The following is a 13,721-nucleotide window of genomic DNA, read 5'->3' on the forward strand; positions in this document are numbered from 1 at the left end:
CGTTCACATCGTACCCTGCACGGCTGCTTTATTAAGGGCCAGCAGGACTCCAAACCCTCAAATCCAACTTGCAGTAGAGGAAGTTGACAGTGGGGGTGTCCTGGGCTTCCCTCCCAAAGTCTTTCTGTTCCAACTGTGCAGCGTGCAGCGTTTGCCCCTCCGGTAGCACCTCCTTGTTGTCACATGCTTCCAGAGGCTCTAATGTCACAAGTCCCAGGGATGACACATTGTTACAGCATCTTGCTGATGGCTTCATGAGCATCGCCTGCCGACCCCTGTCCCAGCCCCCTCCCAAGCCACTGAGTCTAGTGGCTACTCAGTCTCATTCTCCCACTTTCCCTCATGCTGGACTCTTGGTGGCCCACGGACAGCCAGCGGGCTCTCTCCTTGGAGCACATCCCGACGCCACCTCCTGACCAGGTTGTAAACTATAAGTGAAGGAAGTCCTGTCTTATACTTCATTAAAAAAAAAAAAAAAAAAAAGTTTATTTTTGAGAGAGAGTGCGAGTGGGGGAGGGGCAGAGAGAGAGAGAGGAGGACAGAGGACCCGAAGCAGGCTCCGCGCTGACAGCAGAGATCCCGATGCGGGGCTTGAACTCACAAACTGTGAGATCATGCCCTGAGCTGAAGTCAGATGCTCAACCGACTGAGCCACCCAGGCGCCCCTTATACTTCATTTTTAAGACAATAGCATATGCTCAACAAATGTTTGTTGATCAACACTGGGAATCCCCAGGGAGGGCCGAGCCATCATTTATCAAACAAAGGGAGATGTGAACTTCCAAAAAGACCAGTTAAAGAACAGCTTCTCTCACTGTCTTCACTGGGACTGGAGCCGGAGGCGGGAGTCGGAGGTCAGAAATTGGCTGAACATAGAACCCATGGCTGCAGCGGCAGCTTTGGGGACAGGGAGTTCACGGTCCTCAGCTTCTCCTACCACTCTCAGAGATTCCTACAGTTGATAAACCCACCATGGTGCCTTTGAGCCCCTGAGCCAAGACTTCTTCCAGAGACTGCCACCCTCTGCGGCCAAAACCTGGGAGAATTTATAAGGAAACCAAGCACTTAAAATGACAGAGGGAGGACCTGGCTGACTCAGTCGGTGGAACAGGTGACTCTCAATCTCAGGGTCATGAGTTCGAGCCCCACATCAGGCATAGAGATTAGTTAATTAAAAAAAAAAACAACAACAACACATTTTAAGTGACGGAACTGTTTGGCCTTGTGCTGTCATCTTGCACATCTCCTGGCCGCCAGCAAGGTGGTCACTAAAACTTTTCCCCAAAGGGCTCCGTGGTCAAATACTTTCAGAAATGCAGCCCCCTTTATTCCCTTTCTTGGAGATTCTCAAGATGCATTGACATCCCAGAGAAAGCCCTACAGCAAAGAAAGCCATTTTTGGTTAACGCAGAAATTCCCAAATGACCTCAGAGAACTTTTTCCCTCATTTCAGGGAATTCAACGATAAAATCTCCAGAATAAATATGTACTTTTTTCTTTTTGGATAAGAAATTTCATAATATCCCTTGGGAGTCTGTCTTATAGACTGTAACTCTTTTTTTTTTTTTAATTTATTTATTTTTGAGGGAGAGAGAGAGAGAAGAAGAGAGTGGGGGAGGCGCAGAGAGAGAGGGAGACACAGAATCCGAAGCAGGCTCCAGGCTCTGAGCTGTCAGCACAGAACCTGACGTGGGGCTCAAACTGTGAGTTCATGACCTGAGCCGAAGTCGGACGCTTAACCGACTGAGCCACCCAGGTGCCCTTGGCCTGTAACTCATTCTAGAAAGATAACCTCACCACTCCCACCATATGCATATGCAACACCCCCCAAATACATGTGTAACATACATAATCATTTCAGTATCTCACTGCTGTCACGCTGGGTCTGACCAAAGAGGAGGGGGACAGCCAGGCCGGTGACCACATGCCCACATGGTGCCTTCGGAGGGTTAGACACTCTGGTGCCTTATGCTCTAAGCAGATACAGAGTGCGTGCAGGCTGATTTCAGCCCCTCTGGCCCCTCGGCCTGCAGTGGACGAGGCAGGGCCACGGTGGCCTCAGCCCCAGAGCTGCCTAGCCTCACACTGCCCGCCACGCCATCCTTCCCGCCTCCCGTTTTGGAAAGCTCTGTTTGCCCCCGAGCAAACTGTCTGCACCACTTTCAGCAAATAGGACAGCACTACAGAGCTTTGGCATGGGCTGACAGAGCCCCGTGCTCCAGCATGGCATCACTCTGCTGAGAATCTCAAAGAAGAGGAAAGGAGTGGAGAAGGGAAGCCTAATGTGGGGTAGGTGCCTTCTGATGTCTGATACTTTGCCTGCTGGCCTGCTCTCCCTGTCTTGGGTGACCCTCGTTCCAGAGAAGAGGTAGGTATTATTGTTTCCATTTACAGAAGAGGAAACTGAGGCTCAGAGAGGCTAAGAGAGCGCCTCAGTGGCACACAGCTTGTGTGCAACTTACCAGGGTCTGGTCAGGTTGATGCATGAGGACCTTCTTGGCTAGGCAGGGGTCCCCAACTTTGTTGGAGGAGGACGATCATTACAGGATCTCCTGGGGGCCAGAGTCAAGTGAGGGGCTCGGTCCTTCCTACTTCCCTGGACTGCGACCCGGTATTTGTTTGGGGGTCACAGGAAGATGCTGTTGGAGGCACCTGCTTCGACTTCCTAGGAGTATCAGGCTCCTAGCCTCCTGCTGGGAGGAAAACCCCAGAGCACCCCAACTCCAGGAGTTCCCGAGAGAGGTGGCCAGACACGTGGGAGAGCACAGACTTTCACCCTGGACTGAATCCTGGCTCTACACTCACCGGTTGAGCAGCCTTAGGCCAGATAGTGATTTCTAGAAGCCTCAGCTTCCGCATCTGTAAAAAGGGGGCAATAATATCTATCTCGGGGGTTACTGTAGAGATAAAGGTAATGTGCCTTAGTCACGTGGCACCCAATAGGAATGGCATTACCGGAAGTTGGTATCGTCAGTAAGGCAGGGTGACCTTGGGAAGAGCTTCTAGGAGCTCTAAGGTCCCTGGATACGTCTGCAAAAGGCCCAAAACGGTGTGTGCCGTTCTCCAACATCGTGACTGGACACAGCGCTGATGCCCAACTCAAACAGCTCCCCACAGTCGCATCTGTCCTGATAGAAGCCCAGAAGGAAAAGTCTGTACCCAGGGCTTGATTTTTTTTCTCAAGTCTTTGGAGGAACAGGGTAACCGAATTCACATAACTCTCTACAGAAGCTGGATGTAGTTAGCGCGTGTCCTACTGCCTGTCAATTCACCCACCAAACGTCTTCTGAGCTCCTTCCAGGAAGCCTGCTGTGGGCTGGGGCTCAGCACAGGACAGCCACAACGGCTGTCCCCAGTGCGGCAGGGGAAAAGGACTGCGTGTGAGCAACAGTGCCCATTGCACACCTAGCACTTTCCTATGTGCCGGACCCGTCTCTAAGTGCGCTCTCATACAGCCCTGGAAGGGCAGCACTGACAGTAGCCTGGGTTACAGGTGAGGACGACAAGGCTCAGAGAGGTTAAGCCACTTGCCCAAAGTAACACAGCTGGTACAGGACAGAGTAGAGATTCACATCCAGGTATCTGGGCTCCTGAGTAAGCCCCACTCACTGTCGTACTCATAAGGAGAAATACCACCAAAAAGGGAAAAGCAAAAGGAGTTGCGAGGAGAAGATAAAGACTCAGGGCATGAGGTTAAGGAAAACGCACCATGAGACCATCTCAGGTTTGCTCCTGACTTCCCGGAACTGGGATGTGTGGACAGTAATGTCTGCCTGGTCTGTTTGGTGATCAAATGGGTAAGTTTGTAAAATCACTTTGTAAACTGTAAAGTTGCAGACAAGTGTAAAAGGATTGTAATCATTAGGTTTGCGATTGCCATTTTATTTATTTTTTTTTTTAATTTTTTTTTTCAACGTTTATTTATTTTTGGGACAGAGAGAGACAGAGCATGAACGGGGGAGGGGCAGAGAGAGAGGGAGACACAGAATCGGAAACAGGCTCCAGGCTCTGAGCCATCAGCCCAGAGCCCGACGCGGGGCTCGAACTCACGGACCGCGAGATCGTGACCTGGCTGAAGTCGGACGCTTAACCGACTGCGCCACCCAGGCGCCCCATCGATTGCCATTTTAAAAGAAGTGGCCGCCGGGGCGCCTGGGTGGCTCAGTCAGTTAAGCGTCCGACTCTTGATTTCGGCTCAGGTCATGATGCCAGCGTTGAGAGAGAGAGTCTAAAGCTGGGCTGTGCGCTGAAAGTGAGGAGCCTGCTTGGGATTTTCTCTCTCTCTCCCTCTCTCTCTCTCTGTCTCTCTACCCCTCACCCCCCCAAATAAATCTTTTTTAAAAAATAAATAAAAATAAAAGACGCAGCCACCAATCAGGTACCACCTCTCTATATATGCTGGAAGGGTGAGAGCTAAGGGGTCAGAAAGATTTCTCAAATATGCTTTCAAGCCTGCAATGAACTTTGGGAAAAACCCATTCTTGCATTCATCACCAAGGGACCCACTAGATTGACCTTCAGAAACAGTGACTGCTCCTCAGGAGCCATTGAGAGCTTAGAATTCCGAGCACGGCTGGACCAGAGAACAACAGCTAACTTGTCCATGAGATTTCCTCCAGGTCAGCCACTGTTGTAAATGACACAGATATGTGTGCTTGCTTGCACACACACGCACACATACATACATATGGCCAGTGACTGAATCCTCACTACAAGGCAGGAACTATTATTATCCTTATTTTGCAGATAGGAAACTGAAGCACAGAGAGGTCAAGTAACTTTCCTAAGGGCACACAGCTGATTAAATGTTAAACTTGGCATTTGAGAGAAACTGGCATACGCCTTGGGACTGGCTAGGCATCATCATTCTGTCCAAGGAGGAGTCTTTTTTAACAGTCTAAGAGAATGAGGAAAAACTAAAATTCAAGAGAGAGAAAGACTGTTCTAGTCATTTCTCTTTCTACCCACACTCTCACCTCCCCTTGCCCCCTGCTGTCAGTTACACCCATAACAGGGAGGAAAGAAGCCACAGCCTAGAAGCCAGGACATCTAAAACTCATCTGGATCCAAAGCTACCAGTAAGTGCTAATGTGATTCAGTGGGCAAATCTTACCAAGAGATAAGGCTGCTCCTTCCCTAGCCTTCAGGGAAACAGCTCAGAGGAGTCCAACAACCTCATGGTGGGGGTGAGGGTCGGTGGGGAGGGTGGTGTTAGGGTCGCAGGAGGGCAGCTGGGGAATGAAAGGCCAAGGGAAGGGACGCTCGCCAAAATTCTGTTGGGAGCCCAGTATATAACCCGATTCTCGGTTAAAAGAATACTGACTGCTTCCAAATGCAAGTTACTCTGATTCCTGTTCCGATCGTGGCCAGCACAGAGTAAGTGCTCCAGGGTGTTTCTGAAGCCATGCTAATTTCAGAGACAAGAACAGGGGAAGGAAAATCACCCTGTGGAGGCATGGTGAGCGCAAACCAGGCAATTGCGCAGAAGAGCTCTGACCAGGAGACTGCGAGCCGAGCCCAGCTTCCCTTGATGGGGAACAGTCGGCTGCAGGCTGGGTATGTGGGCTGAGGGGGCGCCACCGAGGACGCCCCCCAGGGCTATCCCGAGTCGCCCCCTCAGCCGTTAGTGTGGCTGTCTCCTCTCTGGGCCTCCTGCCGTGGGCCTAGCACCAACCTCAGGCAGAGAACTGGGCTTTGGAGCCCGTATCATTGCTGACTAGGGGAACAGAGGAAAAAGAGATTCTCACCCCCTTCGCCACAAAGAAAGTCACCCTTGGGGGCGATGGGTATTTTCCTGGGTAAAAAATCCCTGAGGGCCGCAGAGCAAAAGTCTGAGGTTTCCTGAGGCCCCTCCCAATCACGGAATCAGAGAGTTTGCAGGTGGGAAGTGACTTCCTGCTTCAGGGCCCCGGGAACATGGCATCTCCTTGGTCTGCGATGACGGAGGGGAAGAGAGCTAATGTTGTTTGCATTGGCGATGCTTCAGGTGTTGGACCTCACTGCCGTCAGAGTGTCCCTGTGAGGAAGTGTCCCACTCCACAGGAGGAAGCCAGGGCCCATGTGGCCAGATCAGACAGTAGCCCTGTCTTCTCACCTCCTCACCCCAGCCCCCTCTCCTGGTGGCTGAGGTCCTCACGGCTCCCTTCACGTCCAATCCCCGGGCTTCTCCGATCTCTCTCCGATCTCTCTCTCATTCACGCACTTAGCCACGTTTCAGACACAATTCGTGCTCTCTGCATCTTGTCAAGACTTGGCATCCAACCAGGGACTCTGGGGCTGGCGAACCGTGGCTTGGGATCCTGGCTTTGACACTTCCCAGCTACAGCGGCGTGAGCCACCCTGTTGGATTTTCTCTTCTGTGGGTGGCGGACGGCTGTGACACTCCCTCCCTAGGGTTACCGTGCAGTTGCAGGAGGTCACGGGCGCGAGCTTCTTTTGTGCAAGCGCTCAGTCCACATCTCTGCAGCTGCTGCCGTTGGGTACGGCAGCTGATGTCGGGCTCCCATCCCACCCCACACAGACCCTCTAGAGGCGCAGAGCCAGACTCATCCTCTAAAACCTTATTTTGATTATGTTGCCCCCTCCTCCATAGGTGACTTACAGCTCTTTAAAGCGTATCCCCCCTTGCCTGGCACCAAAGGCCCTCAGCGGCATGCCGACCTCCTCCTTCTCCGACCTTCCCTCTCGGCGCTTGGCCGAGTCAGCCCTCGCCTCCACTGTGACCCATTTCTCCACACCGGCCTCGGCCTTCTCCCCATGACGCCTCGGTCACTCCCCTCCTGGAGTGTCAGCCCCTGCCTTTCCACCCGTCCAAATTCAAGTCCACTGGAGCCAGGTGGAGTCTGTCCATGGCCATGGAGACCACCCTGCCCCCTCCTGTTCTATTCTTTCTCTCTCTCCCCTGAATCCTAGAGCCTTTGCGTTGTTGTCCCTCATCAGCCATCATCGGTTTGGGGACGATCTCTCTCGGGCTGTCCTCTCGCCCGGCCGATGACCTGGCCACATGTTTGCGTCTTGCTCTCTCACGGAGAAAGGCGGGGCCGTGCCTCGTGCGCCTCAGCATCCCGCAGGGCTGGCGCTGCTCCTGATGCCCAGGAGGTGCCCCTGGTGGGTCCCTCAGGTGCCCTAAAGGTGCAGGGGCGATTCAGTGGCCAAGCACACGTGGTCACACATGAGGGTGACCCACCCGGTCCACAGAACGCTGCGGTGACACAGGTGCTCACAAGCCACGTCTAGTTTCTCGTGTCTGCGGTGACGCAGCGATGCCGACATTCCGGGCCCGAGAACACAAAACTTTTCCATCCAACCTGCTTCCTCTGGCATAGGCGCCGAACGGGAGGAAATACGGTTTTAACAGGGATGGAATCTCGGCTCACTTCATGGGGACGGGGGCTGCAACTTAGCGGGCACCTACCGTGTGCTGGCAACATATTTAATCCCCTCATGGTAACTTCTCTTCCCTGTGCTGCAGATGGAGAAACTGAGGCTCAGAGAGCTTCAGTGAGCTTCAGTGAGATCGGGTTTCTGGGAGATAGCAGGATTACAAACCCCACATGGAAATTTCTGTAGAACTTCCTCGGTGCTAGGCACTGGTCTACGTGTTTCCACCGTATGACCCTCACAGCAGTCCTACGGGGTAGGTATTACTGGCCCACTTCCCAGGTGATGGGACTGAGGGGCAGATAAGCAAATGGCCTGTGGTCTCACAGCTACCAAGTGACAGAGCTGGGATTTGATCCAGACAGCCTGCTCCGGAGGTCACACCGGGAGCCACCTCAAGCCTGCTCCCACATTCAAACGCAGGACCAAGCTCTCCCCTGCACACCCCTTCACATTGTAGCTGCTTTCCAGGAGGGCTAACCCCGGCTGATTTCCACCCAGAAAAGCCCTGCTTTAGTCTCCGGACACTGGCAGGCATGAGGCATTGGGCCAAACGCAGTGGCAGTGGACTGTCCCAAGATCAAGTCCACGGGAAAATTCCCAGTTGGTGGCAAAGCCTTCGGCAGCACAGCTAATCTCGCCTGCTCCCCTCAGAGATGGGTGCCATAACCCCAGCCAGCAGGTGGCTCGGCTCCGCTTTCCTTTCCTTTGGGTAGGAGAGCCATCGGGGGGTGACTAAGCCCTGAGTAAACTGTTCCCAACCTCACTCCTCCGAGCCGGGTGGGGCCGTCACTATTTCAGGACAAAACTCAGACACATCCCTCAGCCCCCACCTCTGCACAGTTACCTCCTCGGGCGGGGATCGCTCCTCCAGCACCGCGGCTGCCGCTCACAGCGATCTGTGTCTCGTGGGCCTTCAGGGGGACAGAGGGACCTCGGTGCTGCCCGTCTGTCCTGCAGCGCCTTCGGCAGCCTCTGGCCCGGCTTCCCTGCCACAGCACCAGGAGCCAGGTACACTTTCCTGATTAAGCTTCAAACGGCGGCGACACACCCAGAAGGGGAGGGAGGAGGGCGGTGGGGGGCGGGGGGGGGGCTCCTCTGATCTGGGATCCACTCCCAAGGAGGAGAGAGGGCCACTCTCGGCCTCCTGTGATTGGCTGCCCCAAGTCCAAGCAAGACAAATGCGGCTCCGGCTGGAGCCAAGGGTGAGCCAGGATGCTGTCCCCCCAGGGTGCTGCCCACCTGAGGGCCAGCGGAGGGCCAGCACACCGGCCCAGCTGGCAGGGAAGCTCAGAGAGCCTCCAAGATGGAAGTGTGTGCGGCAGGAGGGACTCTCGAGCTTAGGAAATGCCTCTTGACTGTGACTGGTGCAAAACCTGGGATGACACAAGGGGTCTCTTCTCATGGGGCCAGTCCTTCTGGCTAGGGGAAGACAGCCCTGTCTCTGGAGTGACTTTATGGTACCAGTCTGGGTGCTGGGAGCTGATGTGGTCCCTGGGCCCTCCTGGGGAAGGATGGGGGACTAAGAGGGCTGTGGTGGCTCTCTAGGACACAGTTCCAGGGTGGGGCAGGACACGTACTGGCACAGCTGGGCTGGGGGCTGCCGTGTGCCCGCTGGGGACTACGGGGCAGCAGAAGGCTATTCCACAAAACTGCCTGATGCCAGAGCTGGAGGGGCCCTTGGAGGCCACCCGGGCCACAGAAACTGCCCCCCGCCAGAGAGGGCAGGGTTTGTTCAAGGCACGCAACCAGCTAGTTTAGCCTTCTGCAAAGCAAGACCTCCGCTCTGGCAAAGCTTACTGACCTAGACAAGGTGGAAGCAAGGAGACCTGCGTGCTGGCCTCTGCCTTGTCACCCTCCCCTTTGCGTTGAATACTGTTTCCTTTCAGAAAGAGCCTTGGTGGGGGGCCCAAGGTACCCCTCTCAGCAGGAGGGGGAGACACTCCTTTCCCTCACATGGTTACAAACTGCACCACTGAGCACTTACTACCTGCCAGGCTCTGTTACACTCACACACGCCCATCAACCCCTTCCGACACCCTATGAGATAAGTTACTATTCCCGCTTCTCTGCTGAGGAAAGGAAGACGGATTAATTTGCCCAGATCCACACAGCTCGGAAGAGTCAGCGCTGGGATTAGGACCCAGGCAGACTGGCTCTGGGGCCTACCCACCTGGCCTCTTCGCTACAGTGTCCTTTGGTCTGGGCCAGGTCCGGGGTTTCCGGGCGTGGGTCCACTTGGTGCCTGCTCTGGGCTCCCCCGGCTCCATCACACCAGCAGAAGCTAGAGAAGACCCTCTCTTGGTACTCGTTTACCCCCGTTCGGCCAGTGGGACACTGGCATCCAGAGAGATTAAGTAGTTTACAGGTGTCAGTTCCGAAGGTACCTTAGATATCAACCACCTCCGGGGTCCCCAACCAGCGGCAGTAGCACCCAGCTTCTTGCAAAATTTCTGCCATTTCCGAGCACCGTTTGAACGGTTTTGCTACGATTTCCTTGGTATGTACTCACTTCCCTGCTTTTTACTCGTCCTTAGCACTCATTTCCCTTGAAATCACCAAGTTTATGTACTGATGGTGGGTTTTTTTTTTTCTAATACTCATTAAAATAATCATAGAACTACTAGAATAAAAAGTATTCTTCGGGGTACCCCCCCTAAAATCACGCTCAGGTGAACCACACTTCGGGAAACAATGGGCTGGTGTAACGTCCTCACTCTCTACCTCGAGAACTTCAGGCTCAGTCAGGAGGCCTGCTGTTTGAGGTCAGGCAGCGAGTGACAGAGCCAGGATGGGACCAGGGCTCCCGATTCCCAGCCTGGAGCCTCACCCTCTGTGTCCACCCTGATGCAGTAATCAGAGAAGCCCAGTGCTCTCAGGGCCTGCCTGCCTCCAGCCTTGGCTCTGAGCTCAAGTCCATGGCTGGGGAGCAGGGAGATCGGGGGCTAAGGGAGTAGCTAAGGGCTAAGGGCCACCAACTAATCACCCCCAGGGGGCTCTGAGAAGAATTTCAACAAGAGAGGGATTTAGCTGAGGGGTCAGGGTTTCCTGGGGCCCTAGGGCCCCCGATCGCACTAAGTAGGAATTCTCTGTTCAATCTATGCAACCTTGACCTGATGGGTAGGAGTTTATGCTGTAACAGTAATAACAGTGAAGTAAGAATAACCAGCACTAAGTGCTTATTTAGGTGCTAGGATTGTTCTAGGTGTTTTATACACGTTAATAATTTATTCCTTACAGCAACCCAATGAGGTAGGTAATTACTCCCCTTCCACAGTGAGGAAAACAGGCATGGCTTCAAGATCTACTTAAAGTTGCCAAGACAGTAAGGGGCAGAGTTCGCATTTGTACCCAGGCTACTGGCTCAGGGTTCACGCTTTTAAGTGCCCCACTTGCTTTACTAAATGGAGGGCTGATCTTATGGGGAGATTTCGGTCCAGCCCCTCATAATGACAGCCGTCACCAGATAAGCACTTAACCACGGGCTAGACCCCAGGCCAAGGTATCACTACAGATGAGGGGATTGGCCCAGAGGGGTGGAAGGGCTGTCCGAAGACGCCGGGTCTATTCTTCCCAGCTTCTAGGCTCTGAGCTCCACCCAGCCACCCACCCTGCTGGCTGCCTGGAACCTGTGGAAGTTGCCTGCACTTGGAAAGCAGAGGCTCAGGAGGAGCTAGGAGGGAAAGACTCGGCCTTCTCCTCCACACCTGCAGTCATGTCTTAAAGCCCTGCTTCCTCCTCAGCCCCCCAGGGCAAGTGGGTGGACAGTGGGAGCTGGTGAGAAGCCCGAGTCAGCTTCTGACAGTGCCTCCTGCCCCAGACGGCGGAGCCTCAGAGGCAGCTTGGGAAGAGCCAAGTCCCTGGTAGCTACGCCTGCGCCCACCTAGGGGAGCCCATCAATTCCTCCCTAGCAAGGGCCCCACCCAGTAACTCTGCCAATTTGTTCTGGGGCTAAATGCTGTGGTACAGGCAAAACATGGCCTCAAGGCCTAATAGGCCTCAATAAAGAACTCAAGACTTAGGAAATGGGGAGCCCTTTATGGTTCTGAGGGAGGGAAGCAACAAGATCCCAAGAGAAATGAAGGCATGAAATGGGGAGCGGTGGTAGGGGTGGAGGAAGGGGACAGATTCCTGAACAGTTGACCCTTGAACAATAGGTGTGGGGTGGGGTTATGGGGGCCCACACGCTGCGCAGTTGAAGATCCACATATAACTTTTGACTCCCCCAAAACTTAACTACCAATAGCCTACTGTTGATTTGAAGCCTTACTGATAACATGAACAGTCGATTAACACATATTTAGCATGTTATATGTAGTACATACTGTATTCTTACAATCAAGTAAGCTAGAGAAAAGAAATTGCTATTAAGAAAATCATAAGACAGAGAAAACACATTTACAATACTGTGCTGTAAAAAAATCCACATATAGGTGAACCCGTGCAGTTCAAACTTATTCAAGAGTCAGCTCTGCTTGGTGGTCAAGTTGGTGGGACTTTTGAGTGATTGGGCACAGGAACTGCAAAGGAAATATCAAGAATTGAGTGACCTCCAGGTTTCTGGCTTGAACGATAACAGATATAAAGGTCAGTTAAAGAGCTTAATCTTGGACGTGTGTATTTTGACAGGCTTGAGGCACCCTGTGGGAGAGTCCATCTGAGAGCTGGGTAGACAACCCTGAAGCTCAAGGGTCGGGTCTGGGCTAGAGAGAGAGATTCTAGAGTTAGTATCAGAAAATCACAAAGGAGAATAGACTTTTAGGAAGAGTACTTGGACATTAAACTTTAGATTGAGCCATGTAGGCTGGAAATGTAAGCCTGAGAAATGTCAGTCTTTAGGAAGAAGTGAAGGGATGGTGAGAAAGGGCAAGAAGGACCGAAGATGCAAGGTCCCAGAAGCCAAGTGAAGAATTTCATGAAGGAAGAAGGATGAGGGCATCAAATGTAGTGGGGGGGGGGCAGAAAGATAAGAACCAAGGCTATCCTCTGGGTCTGACAATTACGGTCATCAATGACCTTGCCTACAGAGGGCTCGGGGTGAAGGACTGAAAGGGAAGGTGGAGGGCATGGGGTCAGGTAGTAGACTCCATGGTAGTCAGAGGTGGACATGGGGCCTGTGGAAATTTCTTTGGAGGGCAGGAGGACTGGACATGTTAATAGGCTGAGAAGGACCAGGAAATAGGGTGAGGTAGAGGTCCTTGGGAGAAGGGGATGGGTGGGTTGGCTTTGAACAGGAGGGACATGCTACCCCCAAGACCACAGCAAAGGCAGTAAGGTAAGTACGAAGAAAAAGTTTCAGATGGGAGTAAGGAAGTTGAGAGATCATACCTACTGGCCTTGATTTTCTTGAAGTAGCAAGGTAAGATTTTCTAGGGTAGGGAGAAAGGGAAATAAAAAAAACTTTTCTCCACTAGGAAAGTTGCCTAGTGACCTCCACAAAGAGTGAGCCACAAGATAGGACTAATGCCAAGGGATTAATGGCCCCCACAAAGGCAGAGAGGAGGTGGGGGGGGTGGTAACCACCAGCCCTCAGGGGCCCCACTCAGTCTCTCATAGGCAGAGCTGAACTGCCCAGGGAGGAACAGAGAAGACAGGATGGGTTGTAGATCCACACTTGGAATTTTGCTGGTGGAGTACGGTAGATGCAAGGAGACAAGGCAGAGTGGGTCTGAGTGAGAAATGCAGAGAGACCACCAGGAAGTGTTCCGGCCTCACACCGTGGGGACCAATTCTAAGACCCTAGTCCCCAGGGCCAAACCCAGTGTCTTCCCGGTGAGCCTGAGCATTGCTGAACAGCGGATCTCGTGGGTTTCATAGGAGACACAGGATTCCCGAGCACGACACGAAAATTCATGCCGTACTACATGAGATGGGATAGAGTGTCACTTCTGCACTCTAATCTTTTCTGTAATTAACTGTAGGGATCATAATCCTGTTCCAGATGACTTGCAGAGCAGTAAACTCTCCCTCTGCTGGGCTCCCCGTTCTTTCATCGTTCATAGAAAGAGGAGGTACACTCTGGAAGAGTTGCCTAAGAATCAATTTTGTGTGTGTGTAAGGTGAAGCATATCTAGATGTTTGGCTACTGGCTGAATCCTTATGTAAAGTGAACAGTCACCCTAATTTTTTTATACTAATTTGTTTTTACACACTTGGCTTATTTATAGTTAGTGATAGTGGCTTGCTTCATTTTAAATCCTTAAAACTACCAACAACTAGCTGGATCATCTGTAGGATTTAACCAAGACTCCGAGAAACATGGTACTCGAGGTTTCTCCCAGGCGGTGTGGTTTGGTGGGGACCCAGCAACGTTAGACACCAATTTCTGGATTGGTTATTCT

The sequence above is a fragment of the Lynx canadensis genome, chromosome F1 (assembly GCF_007474595.2).
Source record: "Lynx canadensis isolate LIC74 chromosome F1, mLynCan4.pri.v2, whole genome shotgun sequence".
Classification (NCBI taxonomy): Eukaryota; Metazoa; Chordata; class Mammalia; order Carnivora; family Felidae; genus Lynx; species Lynx canadensis.